We start from the raw sequence: 13,101 nt of genomic DNA, 5'->3' as shown, positions 1-13,101 counted from the left end.
CAATGAGTAGTAACATTTTCTATAGCTTACATACCCAAAAATGTCCTTATTTTACCTGAACTCTTGCTTGAGAGTTTGGCTGGGCATTTACTTGTAGGTTGTAGTCATATTTTTCTCAGATCTCAGTTTTCAAGCATACGATATCTCTTATAAGAAGTTGAATTCTCATTTATTGGAAGCAATAAGTGGAAGCGTTCAAAAATCTCCTCTTTACCCTTCATGAGCCTCTGTATAGCTGTGGTCTTTCTACTTCAATTGTATGCTCTTCATCCTGTGGTTTTTTTCCAAGCTGAAGACGCATGTGGCTAAAAAATAAATTTTCTTTCATTATTTCTCCAATAATTTCTTTAGGATATTTTGTTCTCTTCTCTCTTTCTTAAACTCCTTTTGAAGGATCCTAGCTTCCCCCAATGGATCTTCTAAGACTTTAAACTTTACTTCTATATGTTCCTAGTTTTCTTTTATCCCAATTTCTAAGAGATTTCATCAGGTTTTATCCCAGCACTTATTTTCCATTTTCCTTATTTTCAGGCATCATATTCCTAAATTTCCAGTAAGTCTTTATAGTTCTATGGTTGCTTCTTTTTTATAATGACTATTTTATATATATATATATTTATATAGAGAGAGAGATAAAATAGATATTTTAGATAGATAGATAGATATGTTCTGTGTCCTAAATTATCTGTTTATTGGCTGGGTGCGGTGATAATTCATTCGTTCTTATTGGTACTGTGTATGTGTATATGCGTGTGCGTATGTGCGTGTGTGCGTGTGTGTGTGTGTATAAGATTATTTCTCCTCTATTATGATATTTGCCAATTTAAAGTTATGAACTGAGGGCTAGTTTAGTTGATACACTTTACTAGTCTGGGCTCTCTCTGCCAGCATGCAGTCCTATTCCCCACAAGGCTCTTCAATAGGAGAGATGGATTGTAAGCTCTGAGCCCATAAGTTTTTTTAAAGCTTCTGAGCAGAAATCAGGGAGCAAGCTAAGCCCATACAGCGAGGAACACCTGTTTGGAGAACAACCATAGACCTAGATCTCTGGCCACTGCCTTCTTCAAAAGCTGGAAGTCTTATCTCCAGGTTGGGAGAACTTCAGAGGCACCAGCCTCAGGCAGCATGACTTCTACCTTCACCGCAGCCCTCTGTGAGTGCAAATTGTAGGCTGCGCTCCTGCTTCTCCATTTCTTAATATGTAACATATTTTCTATCTTCCAGAAACTAATCAAGATTAATAGTTTGCATGTGTCTCTGCCTGATTCGAGAACTACTATAAATTTATTACCTTTGGTACTTTTAAGTTTTATTTTAATGGGATTTATGGAGGGAGAATAGATGTATGTGTTTTCAATCTGTCACCTTGAACCAGAAGCCTTACTCCCTCAACCTCAAAGTTCTCTCCCACAGCCCTGCTCTCTGCCACTTCTCTGATATTTATTTGTCCTATTAGTGCTGGCTTTTCTCTTATCTTTCCCTAAGTGTTGATATTTCATCCTTTAATATCTCCTCTTTTCTTCCACTTTATTCTCTGTGGAGGGTTTTCAGTCACTTCCATGGATGCAACTATCACTTTATGCAGGTGGACCCATTCCACATGATCAGCTCTCATCTCCCTCTGGGCTCCAGTTTCTGAGCTACTCACTATTATCATTCACACTATATTTTATTTTTCCATCTAGATGTCAGGAAATGGTAGATCCTCAGTAATATTTGACTTAATTAACTAATTAACTAGTGAGAGCTGAAGGGATCTAGAATGAGTTTTAAGGTGATCTACTACACCATATTATTTCCCAATTATTTTTCACAAATGCATCAGTAATTAGTGAAGTATTTGTTCACCCTGGTGTGAGCTCAACCGTAAGCCTCCTCTTTACCATAATTACTTTTAGGAGCAAGATCTCACTCCATCACCCACTGCAGCCTCGATCTCCTGGGCTCAAGCTGGGACTACAGGTGTACATCACTACACCTGGCTAATTTTTTTTTTAAGAGATGAGGTTTCACCATGTTGCCCAGGCTGGTCTCAAACTCCTGGGCTCAAGCAATTGGCACAAATCTGGGCTTAGTCTCCCAAAGTGGTGGAATTACAGGAGTAAGCCACAGTGTCCAACCCATAATTTTTACATAACTGATTTTTAAATTTAATTTCTTTTCTTTTCTTTTTTTATAATAGAGATGGGATCTCAATATGTTGCCTAAGCTGGTCTTGAACTCCTAGGCTCAAGTGATCCTCCCACCTTGGCCTCCCGAAGAGCTAGAATTATAGGCATGAGCCACCACACCCAGCCTAGTTTTTGGTAATACAATATATTCAAACTTCACTAGCTACCCACCACCAAACAACTGGAGACTAAAACTCTAGAGAGGAACAAAGAGCCATACCAATTTCCAGTTTCCAGTTATAATACAGCACTGTAATTCCATTTCCAATTTCAGTTGCTATAATCAAACTTCTGTTATATCAAGTTTTTAAAGCTAAAATACTCAAAGCAGAAGTTTTCACTTACCTAATTGGCTACCAATGCAAGTGCAGATTCAATCTATCTGTCCCTAAGTGGATATGTGTATCTCTACCAGTCTGACCTTTGTTTTGACTTTAAATTACCTTTTAAAGGCTGATTTCCCTTGGAAGCAGAGCTTTTAAAGTTGCCCTTTAAGTTTGAGCAACTCAATTACAGTAACTTTTGATACTGGACATAGATTCTATGCCATCTTACAGTAGGAGGTAAACAGTTTCAAATTAGACAAGTTTCTCCCATCACCATATGTACCATATGCATATGTATATACATAAAAAGCAAATAAATAAACACTCTTCTTTGTCCACACAGCACAATTATATGCACATCCAATAAAGTGGCATACTAAACACAAAAATAGTTCCTCCAGCTCTAATCATTCATGGGTCCACCCAATTTGTCTCCACATTCAAGGGTTCCTAGAATAATTGCTCACATATCCTCCCAATGAAAACATAAAGCCTTTCTTAAATTAAAAAAATAATAACTGAAGACAAATGGGGATTTTCTCAGATTGGAAATCATATGTCAACCTTTATCTAAATATTTTAAACAGAAAACCCTTTATATGAATAATAGTAATAATAACGTGTTGGATATAGACATTACTCTAACCTCATTACATTGAATATTTTACATAATTTTTAAAATAACTTTTTGAGGAGTCATAAAAAAGTTAAACGTCTTGACCAAAGTGTTTTGCCCAGTCTCTAAATTGTAGAGTTGGGACTTAAACCCAGGCAATCTGATACCAAAACCCACGTTTTTAACCACTGGTCAAGGATATCAAATAAATTGCACCTTATATGTCACCTGTTATTGACTGATAGTTCCTGTATGGAGTAGAATGTTGAAAAAATTTAGTAACAAAACTCAGTCAGACAGAGTGTCAAAACTGAAAAATATCAGCCATGAACACATTAGAGTTGTGGATTCTATTCTAGAATATATCTGTCTAGAATCCATCTGTCCCTAAGTGGATATGTGTATCTCTGCCAGTCTGACCTTTGTTTTGGCTTAAATTACCCTGTCAAAAGCTGATTTCCCTTGGAAGCAAAGCTTATAATAGTTGCCCATTAGATCTGAGCATTTCAATCATAACTTTTGATACTGGCCATAGATTCTGTGCAATCTTACAGTAGGAAATCTTTGCATTTCTAGGAAAGGTAAAAGTGAAAGGTGGGGAAGTGAGAAAAGAGACTTCTTGACCTGTGTGTTTACAAACAACTCTCAGAAAAAAATCACAGATAATTTAGTTTTAAAAATATCACAGAATATAGCAAACCATGTCAGCAATCTATCTTCATCTATATTAAGCTTATAAAGAAAATAATACTAATGATTTGAGTTTTAGTTTAGCTGTATGTTACTTTATATCTCCCATACACTGATGGGGATTTTTTTTTTAATGAAGGAAGTAGTATGAAAAAGAAAGAGGAGAGAGACGAGATGCTTAGAAAACCATCACTCAGATGAATGAGTCAATTTTGTTCAATTCTAAGAACATTTTAGAAAATATAGAAAAGACCTTAACTTTCTTTTCTAAAGGATCAGATAGCAGAAACTCATGTAGAAAATGGAAACTAAAATGTGGTAGAATCATATTTTTGTGATATTTACCTATGCTTTTTTTCTTCTGGCCCTTTTTTTTTAATATACTTTAAGTTTTAGGGTACATGTGCACAACGTGCAGGTTTGTTACATATGTATACATGTGCAATGCTGGTGTGCTGCACCCATTAACTCATCATTTACATTAAGTGTATCTCCTAATGCTATCCCTCCCCACTCCCCCCACCCCACAACAGGCCTCGGGGTGTGATGTTTCCCTTCCTGTATCCAAGTGTTCTCATTATTCAATTCCTACCCATAAGTGAGAACATGCGGTGTTTGGTTTTTTGTCCTTGCAATAGTTTGCTGAGAATGATGGTTTCCAGGTTCATCCATGTCCCTACAAAGGACACGAACTCATCCTTTTTATGGCTGCATAGTATTCCATGGTGTACATGTGCCACATTTTCTTAATCCAGTCTATCATTGTTGGACATTTGGGTTGGTTCCAAGTCTTTGCTTTGTGAATAGTGCTGCAATAAACATAAGTGTGCATGTGTCTTTACAGCAGCATGATTTATAGTCCTTTGGGTACATACCCAGTAATGGGACGGCTGGGTCAAATGGTATTTCTAGTTCTAGATCCCTGAGGAATTGCCACACTGACTTCCACAATGGTTGAACTAGTTTACAGTCCCACCAACAGTGTAAAAGTGTTCCTATTTCTCCACATCCCTCCAGCACCTGTTGTTTCCTGACTTTTTAATGATCGCCATTCTAACTGGTGTGAGATGGTATCTCATTGTGGTTTTGATTTGCATTTCTCTGATGGCCAGTGATGACGAGCATTTTTTCATATGTCTTTTGGCTGCATAAACGTCTTCTTTTGAAAAGTGTCTGTTCATACCCTTCACCCACTTTTTTTTTTTTTTATCAGGAAAAACAGAATCGCTTTTATTATCAAACCATGCAAGTGAATTGTTTTGTTTTTATTATTTTTTTTCTTTTTATTATTATTATTATTATTATTATTATTATTATTATTATACTTTAGGCTCTATGGTACATGTGCGCAACGTGCAGGTAAGTTACATATGTATACATGTGCCATGCTGGTGCGCTGCACCCACCAACTCGTCATCTAGCATTAGGTATATCTCCCAATGCTATCCCTCCCCCCTCCCCCCACCCCACAACAGTCCCCGAAGTGTGATGTTCCCTTCCTGTGTCCATGTGTTCTCATTGTTCAATTCCCACCTATGAGTGAGAATATGCGGTGTTTGGTTTTTTATTCTTGCGATAGTTTACTGAGAATGATGATTTCCAGTTTCATCCATGTCCCTACAAAGGACGTGAACTCATCATTTTTTATGGCTGCATAGTATTCCATGGTGTATATGTGCCACATTTTCTTAATCCAGTCTATCATTGTTGGACATTTGGGTTGGTTCCAAGTCTTTGCTATTGTGAATAATGCTGCAATAAACATACGTGTGCATGTGTCTTTATAGCAGCATGATTTATAGTCCTTTGGGTATATACCCAGTAATGGGATGGCTGGGTCAAATGGAATTTCTAGTTCTAGATCCCTGAGGAATCGCCACACTGACTTCCACAAGGGTTGAACTAGTTTACAGTCCCACCAACAGTGTAAAAGTGTTCCTATTTCTCCACATCCTCTCCAGCACCTGTTGTTTCCTGACTTTTTAATGATTGCCATTCTAACTGGTGTGAGATGGTATCTCATTGTGGTTTTGATTTGCATTTCTCTGATGGCCAGTGATGGTGAGCATTTTTTCATGTGTTTTTTGGCTGCATAAATGTCTTCTTTTGAGAAGTGTCTGTTCATGTCCTTCGCCCACTTTTTCATGGGGTTGTTTGTTTTTTTCTTGTAAACTTGTTGGAGTTCATTGTAGATTCTGGATATTAGCCCTTTGTCAGATGAGTAGGTTGCGAAAATTTTCTCCCATTCTGTAGGTTGCCTGTTCACTCTGATGGTAGTTTCCTTTGCTGTGCAGAAGCTCTTTAGTTTAATTAGATCCCATTTGTCAATTTTGGCTTTTGTTGCCATTGCTTTTGGTGTTTTAGACATGAAGTCCTTGCCCATGCCTATGTCCTGAATGGTATTGCCTAGGTTTTCTTCTAGGGTTTTTATGGTTTTAGGTCTAACATTTAAGTCTTTAATCCATCTTGAATTGATTTTTGTATAAGGTGTAAGGAAGGGATCCAGTTTCAGCTTTCTACATATGGCTAGCCAGTTTTCCCAGCACCATTTATTAAATAGGGAATCCTTTCCCCATTTCTTGTTTTTGTCAGGTTTGTCAAAGATCAGATAGTTGTAGATATGTGGCATTATTTCTGATGGCTCTGTTCTGTTCCATTGATCTATATCTCTGTTTTGGTACCAGTACCATGCTGTTTTGGTTACTGTAGCCTTCTAGTATAGTTTGAAGTCAGGTAACGTGATGCCTCCAGCTTTGTTCTTTTGGCTTAGGATTGACTTGGCGATGCAGGCTCTTTTTTGGTTCCATATGAACTTTAAAGTAGTTTTTTCCAATTCTGTGAAGAAAGTCATTGGTAGCTTGATGGGGATGGCATTGAATCTGTAAATTACCTTGGGAAGGATGGCCATTTTCATGATATTGATTCTTCCTACCCATGAGCATGGAATGTTCTTCCATTTGTTTGTATCCTCTTTTATTTCCTTGAGCAGTGGTTTGTAGTATTCCTTGAAGAGGTCCTTCACATCCCTTGTAAGTTGGATTCCTAGGTATTTTATTCTCTTTGAAGCAATTGTGAATGGGAGTTAACTCATGATTTGGCTCTCTGTTTGTCTATTATTGATGTATAAGAATGCTTGTGATTTTTGTACATTGATTTTGTATCCTGAGACTTTGCTGAAGTTGCTTATCTGCTTAAGGAGATTTTGGGCTGAGACAATGGGGTTTTCTAGATATACTATCATGTCATCTGCAAACAGGGACAATTTGACTTCCTCTTTTCCTAATTGAATACCCTTGATTTCCTTCTCTTGCCTAATTGCCCTGGCCAGAACTTCCAACACTATGTTGAATAGAAGTGGTGAGAGAGGGCATCCCTGTCTTGTGCCAGTTTTCAAAGGGAATGCTTCCAGTTTTTGCCCATTCAGTATGATACTGGCTGTGGGTTTGTCATAAATAGCTCTTATTATTTTGAGATATGACCCATCAATACCTAATTTATTGAGAGTTTTTAGCATGAAGGGTTGTTGAATTTTGTCAAAGGCCTTTTCTGCATCTATTGAGATAATCATGTGGTTTTTGACTTTGGTTCTGTTTATATGCTGGATTACATTTATTGATTTGCGTATATTGAACCAGCCTTGCATCCCAGGGATGAAGCCCACTTGATCACGGTGGATAAGCTTTTTGATGTGTTGCTGGATTCTGTTTGCCAGTATTTTATTGAGGATTTTTGCATCAATGTTCATCAAGGATATTGGTCTAAAATTCTCTTTTTTGGTTGTGTCTCTGCCAGGCTTTGGTATCAGGATGATGCTGGCCTCATAAAATGAGTTAGGGAGGATTCCCTCTTTTTCTATTGATTGGAATAGTTTCAGAAGGAATGGTACCAGCTCCTCCTTGTACCTCTGGTAGAATTCGGCTGTGAACCCATCTGGTCCTGGACTTTTTTTGGTTGGTAAGCTATTGATTATTGCCACAATTTCAGCTCCTGTTATTGGTCTATTCAGAGATTCAACTTCTTCCTGGTTTAGTCTTGGGAGGGTGTATGTGTTGAGGAATTTATCCATTTCTTCTAGATTTTCTAGTTTATTTGCATAGAGGTGTTTGTAATATTCTCTGACGGTAGTTTGTATTTCTGCGGGATCGGTGGTGATATCCCCTTTATCATTTTTTATTGCATCTATTTGATTCTTCTCTCTTTTTTTCTTTATTAATCTTGCTAGCGGTCTATCAATTTTGTTGATCCTTTCAAAAAACCAGCTCCTGGATTCATTTATTTTTTGAAGGGTTTTTTGTGTCTCTATTTCCTTCAGTTCTGCTCTGATTTTAGTTATTTCTTGCCTTCTGCTAGCTTTTGAATGTGTTTGCTCTTGCTTTTCTAGTTCTTTTAATTGTGATGTTAGGGTGTCAATTTTGGATCTTTCCTGCTTTCTCTTGTGGGCATTTAGTGCTATAAATTTCCCTCTACACACTGCTTTGAATGCATCCCAGAGATTCTGGTATGTTGTGTCTTGGTTCTCGTTGGTTTCAAAGAACATCTTTATTTCTGCCTTCATTTCGTTATGTACCCAGTAGTCATTCAGGAGCAGGTTGTTCAGTTTCCACGTAGTTGAGCGGTTTTGAGTGAGATTCTTAATCCTGAGTTCTAGCTTGATTGCACTGTGATCTGAGAGATAGTTTGTTATAATTTCTGTTCTTTTACATTTATTGAGGAGAGCTTTACTTCCAAGTATATGGTCAATTTTGGAATAGGTGTGGTGTGGTGCTGAAAAAAATGTATATTCTGTTGATTTGGGGTGGAGAGTTCTGTAGATGTCTATTAGGTCTGCTTGGTGCAGAGCTGAGTTCAATTCCTGGGTATCCTTGTTGATTTTCTGTTTCGTTGATCTGTCTAATGTTGATAGTGGGGTGTTAAAGTCTCCCATTATTAATGTGTGGGAGTCTAAGTCTCTTTGTAGGTCACTCAGGACTTGCTTTATGAATCTGGGTGCTCCTGTATTGGGTGCATATATATTTAGGATAGTTAGCTCTTCTTGTTGAATTAATCCCTTTACCATTATGTAATGGCCTTCTTTGTCTCTTTTGATCTTTGTTGGTTTAAAGTCTGTTTTATCAGAGACTAGGATTGCAACCCCTGCCTTTTTTTGTTTTCCGTTTGCTTGATAGATCTTCCTCCATCCTTTTATTTTGAGCCTATGTGTGTCTCTGCACATGAGATAGGTTTCCTGAATACAGCACACTGATGGGTCTTGAGTCTTTATCCAATTTGCCAGTCTGTGTCTTTCAATTGGAGCATTTAGTCCATTTACGTTTAAAGTTAATATTGTTATGTGTGAATCTGATCCTGTCATTATGATGTTAGCCGGTTATTTTGCTCGTTAGTTGATGCAGTCTCTTCCTAGTCTCGATGGTCTTTACATTTCGGTATGATTTTGCAGTGGCTGGTACCGGTTGTGCCTTTCCATGTTTAGCGCTTCCTTCAGGAGCTCTTTTAGGGCAGGCCTGGTGGTGACAAAATCTCTCAGCATTTGCTTGTCTGTAAAGTATTTTATTTCTCCTTCACTTATGAAGCTTAGTTTGGCAGGATATGAAATTCTGGGTTGAAAATTCTTTTCTTTAAGAATGTTGAATATTGGCCCCCACTCTCTTCTGGCTTGTAGGGTTTCTGCCGAGAGATCCGCTGTTAGTCTGATGGGCTTCCCTTTGATGGTAACCCGACCTTTCTCTCTGGCTGCCCTTAACATTTTTTCCTTCATTTCAACTTTGGTGAATCTGACAATTATGTGTCTTGGAGTTGCTCTTCTCAAGGAGTATCTTTGTGGCATTCTCTGTATTTCCTGAATCTGAATGTTGGCCTGCCTTGCTAGATTGGGGAAGTTCTCCTGGATAATATCCTGCAGAGTGTTTTCCAACTTGTTTCCATTCTCCCCGTCACTTTCAGGTACACCAATCAGACGTAGATTTGGTCTTTTCACATAGTCCCACATTTCTTGGAGGCTTTGCTCGTTTCTTTTTATTCTTTTTTCTCTAAACTTCCCTTCTCACTTCATTTCATTCATTTCATCTTCCAGGGCTGATACCCTTTCTTCCATTTGATCGCATCGGCTCCTGAGGCTTCTGCATTCTTCACGTAGTTCTCGAGCCTTGGTTTTCAGCTCCATCAGCTCCTTTAAGCACTTCTCTGTATTGGTTATTCTAGTTATACATTCTTCTAAATTGTTTTCAAAGTTTTCAACTTCTTTGCCTTTGGTTTGAATATCCTCCCATAGCTCGGAGTAATTTGATCGTCTGAAGCCTTCTTCTCTCAGCTCGTCAAAGTCATTCTCCGTCCAGCTTTGTTCCGTTGCTGGTGAGGAACTGCGTTCCTTTGGAGGAGGAGAGGTACTCTGCTTTTTAGAGTTTCCAGTTTTTCTCCTCTGTTTTTTCCCCATCTTTGTGGTTTTATCTACTTTTGGTCTTTGATGATGGTGATGTACAGATGGGTTTTTGGTGTGGATGTCCTTTCTGTTAGTTTTCCTTCTAACAGACAGGACCCTCAGCTGCAGGTCTGTTGGAGTACCTGGCCAGCCGTGTGAGGTGTCAGTCTGCCCCTGCTGGGGGGTGCCTCCCAGTTAGGCTGCTCGGGGGTCAGGGATCAGGTACCCACTTGAGGAGGCAGTCAGCCCATTCTCAGATCTCCAGCTACATGCTGGGAGAACCACTGCTCTCCTCAAAGCTGTCAGACAGGGACATTTAAGTCTGCAGAGGTTACTGCTGTCTTTTTGTTTGTCTGTGCCCTGCCCCCAGAGGTGGAGCCTACAGAGGCAGGCAGGCCTCCTTGAGCTGTGGTGGGCTCCACCCAGTTCAAGCTTCCAGGCTGCTTTGTTTACCTAAGCGAGCCTGGGCAATGGCGGGTGCCCCTCCCCCAGCCTCGCTGCCGACTTGCTGTTTGATCTCAGACTGCTGTGCTAGCAATCAGCGAGACTCCGTGGGCGTAGGACCCTCTGAGCCAGGTGCGGGCTATACTCTCCTGGGGCACCGTTTCCTAAGCCCATCGGAAAAGCACAGTATTCGGGTGGGAGTGGCCCGATTTTCCAGGTGCCATCTGTCACCCCTGGAAAGGGAACCCACTGACCCCTTGTGCTTCCCGAGTGAGGCAATGCCTCGCCCCTGCTTCAGCTGGCGCACGGTGCACTCACCCACTGACCTGCGCCCACTGTCTGGCACTCCCTAGTGAGATGAACACGGTACTTCAGATGGAAATGCAGAAAGCACCCATCTTCTGCGTCGCTCGCGCTGGGAGCTGTAGACCGGAGCTCTTCCTATTCGGCCATCTTGGCTCCCTTCACCCACTTTTTGATGGGGTTGTTTGATTTTTTCTTGTAAATTTGTTTGAGTTCTTTGTAGATTCTGGGTATTAGCCTTTTGTCAGATGAGTAGATTGCAAAAATTTTCTCCCATTCTGTAGGTTGCCTGTTCACTCTGACGGTAGTTTCTTTTGCTGTGCAGAAGCTCTTTAGTTTAATTAGATCCCATTTGTCAATTTTGGCTTTTGTTGCCATTGCTTTTGGTGTTTTAGACATGAAGTCCTTGCCCATGCCTATGTCCTGAATGGTATTACCTAGGTTTTCTTCTAGGGTTTTTATGATTTTAGGTCTAATATTTAAGTCTTTAATCCATCTTGAATTGATTTTTGTATAAGGTGTAAAGAAGGGGTCAAGTTTCAGCTGTCTACATATGGCTAGCCAGTTTTCCCAGCACCATTTATTAAATAGGGAATCCTTTCCCCATTACGTCTTTTTGTCAGGTTTGTCAAAGATCAGATAGTTGCAGATGTATGGCATTATTTCTGAGGGCTCCGTTCTGTTCCATTGGTCTATAACTCTGTTTTGGTACCAGTACCATGCTGTTTTCATTACTGTAGCCTTGTAGCATAGTTTGAAGTCAGGTAGTGTGATGCCTCCAGCTTTGTTCTTTTGGCTTAGGATTGACTTGGTGATGTGGGCTCTTTTTTGGTTCCATATGAACTTTAAAGTAGTTTTTTTAATTCTGTGAAGAAAGTCATTGGTAGCTTGATGGGGATGGCATTGAATCTATAAATTACCTTGGGCAGTATGGCCATTTTCATGATATTGATTCTTCCTATCCATGAGCATGGAATGTTCTTCCATTTGTTTGTATCCTCTTTTATTTCCTTGAGCAGTGGTTTGTAGTTCTCCTTGAAGAGGTCCTTCACATCTCTTGTAAGTTGGATTCCTAGGTATTTTATTCTCTTTGAAGCAATTGTGAATGGGAGTTCACTCATGATTTGCCTGTCTGTTATTGGTGTATAAGAATGCTTGTGATTTTTGCACATTGATTTTGTATCCTGAGACTTTGCTGAAGTTGCTTATCAGCTTAAGGAGATTTTGGGCTGAGACAATGGGGTTTTCTAGATATACAATCCTGTCATCTGCAAACAGGGACAATTTGACTTCCTCTTTTCCTAACTGAATATCCTTTATTTCCTTCTCCTGCCTGATTGCCCTGGCCAGAACTTCCAACACTATGTTGAATAGGAGTGGTGAGAGAGGGCATCCCTGTCTGCTGCCAGTTTTCAAAGGGAAAGCTTCCAGTTTTTGCCCGTTCAGTATGATATTGGCTGTGGGTCTGTCATAAATAGCTCTTATTATTTTGAGATATGTTCCATCAATACCTAATTTATTGAGAGTTTTTAGCATGAAGGGTTGTTGAATTTTGTCAAAGGCCTTTTCTGCATCTATTGAGATAATCCTGTGGTTTTTGTTATTGGTTCTGTTTATATGCTGGATTACATTTATTGATTTGCGTATGTTGAACCAGCCTTGCATCCCAGGGATGAAGCCCACTTGATCATGGTGAATAAGCTTTTTGATGTGCTGCTGGATTTGGTTTGCCAGTATTTTATTGAGGATTTTTGCATCAATGTTCATCAGGGATATTGGTCTAAAGTTCTCTTTTTTTGTTGTGTCTCTGCCAGGCTTTGGTATCAGGATGATGCTGGCCTCATAAAATGAGTTAGGGAGGATTCCCTCTTTTTCTATTGATTGGAATAGTTTCAGAAGGAATGGTACCACCTCCTCCTTGTACCTCTGGTAGAATTCAGCTGTGAAGTGCTTCCAAGATGGCTGAATAGGAATGCTCCAGTCTACAGTTCCCAGCGTGAGTGATGCAGAAGACGGATGATTTCTGCATTTCCAACTGAGGTACTGGGTTCATCTCACTGGGGACTGTCGGACAGTGGGTGCAGCACAGTAGGTGCAGTGCATTGAGCATAAGCCGAAGCAGGGCGAGGCATTGCC

The 13,101-nt window shown here is 39.6% G+C and overlaps 1 protein-coding gene across 7 annotated transcripts in view; it reads right to left on the bottom strand.

Moving 5' to 3' along the window:
* Positions 1-243: 243 nt before the first annotated feature.
* Positions 244-13,101, bottom strand: part of TRMT11 (tRNA methyltransferase 11 homolog) — a 273,729-nt gene continuing 260,871 nt past the window's right edge. For all 7 annotated transcript variants that reach the window (XR_008525810.2, XR_010140203.1, XR_008525823.2 and 4 more), the window contains one exon: positions 244-305. The gene's annotated coding sequence lies outside the window, so the exon portion shown is untranslated. The remainder of the gene's footprint in view (positions 306-13,101) is intronic.

This window comes from Pongo abelii, chromosome 5 (assembly GCF_028885655.2).
Source record: "Pongo abelii isolate AG06213 chromosome 5, NHGRI_mPonAbe1-v2.0_pri, whole genome shotgun sequence".
Taxonomy (NCBI): Eukaryota; Metazoa; Chordata; class Mammalia; order Primates; family Hominidae; genus Pongo; species Pongo abelii.
Note: the sequence above shows the minus strand (reverse complement) of the source record. Positions and strands in the feature narration are given on the sequence as shown.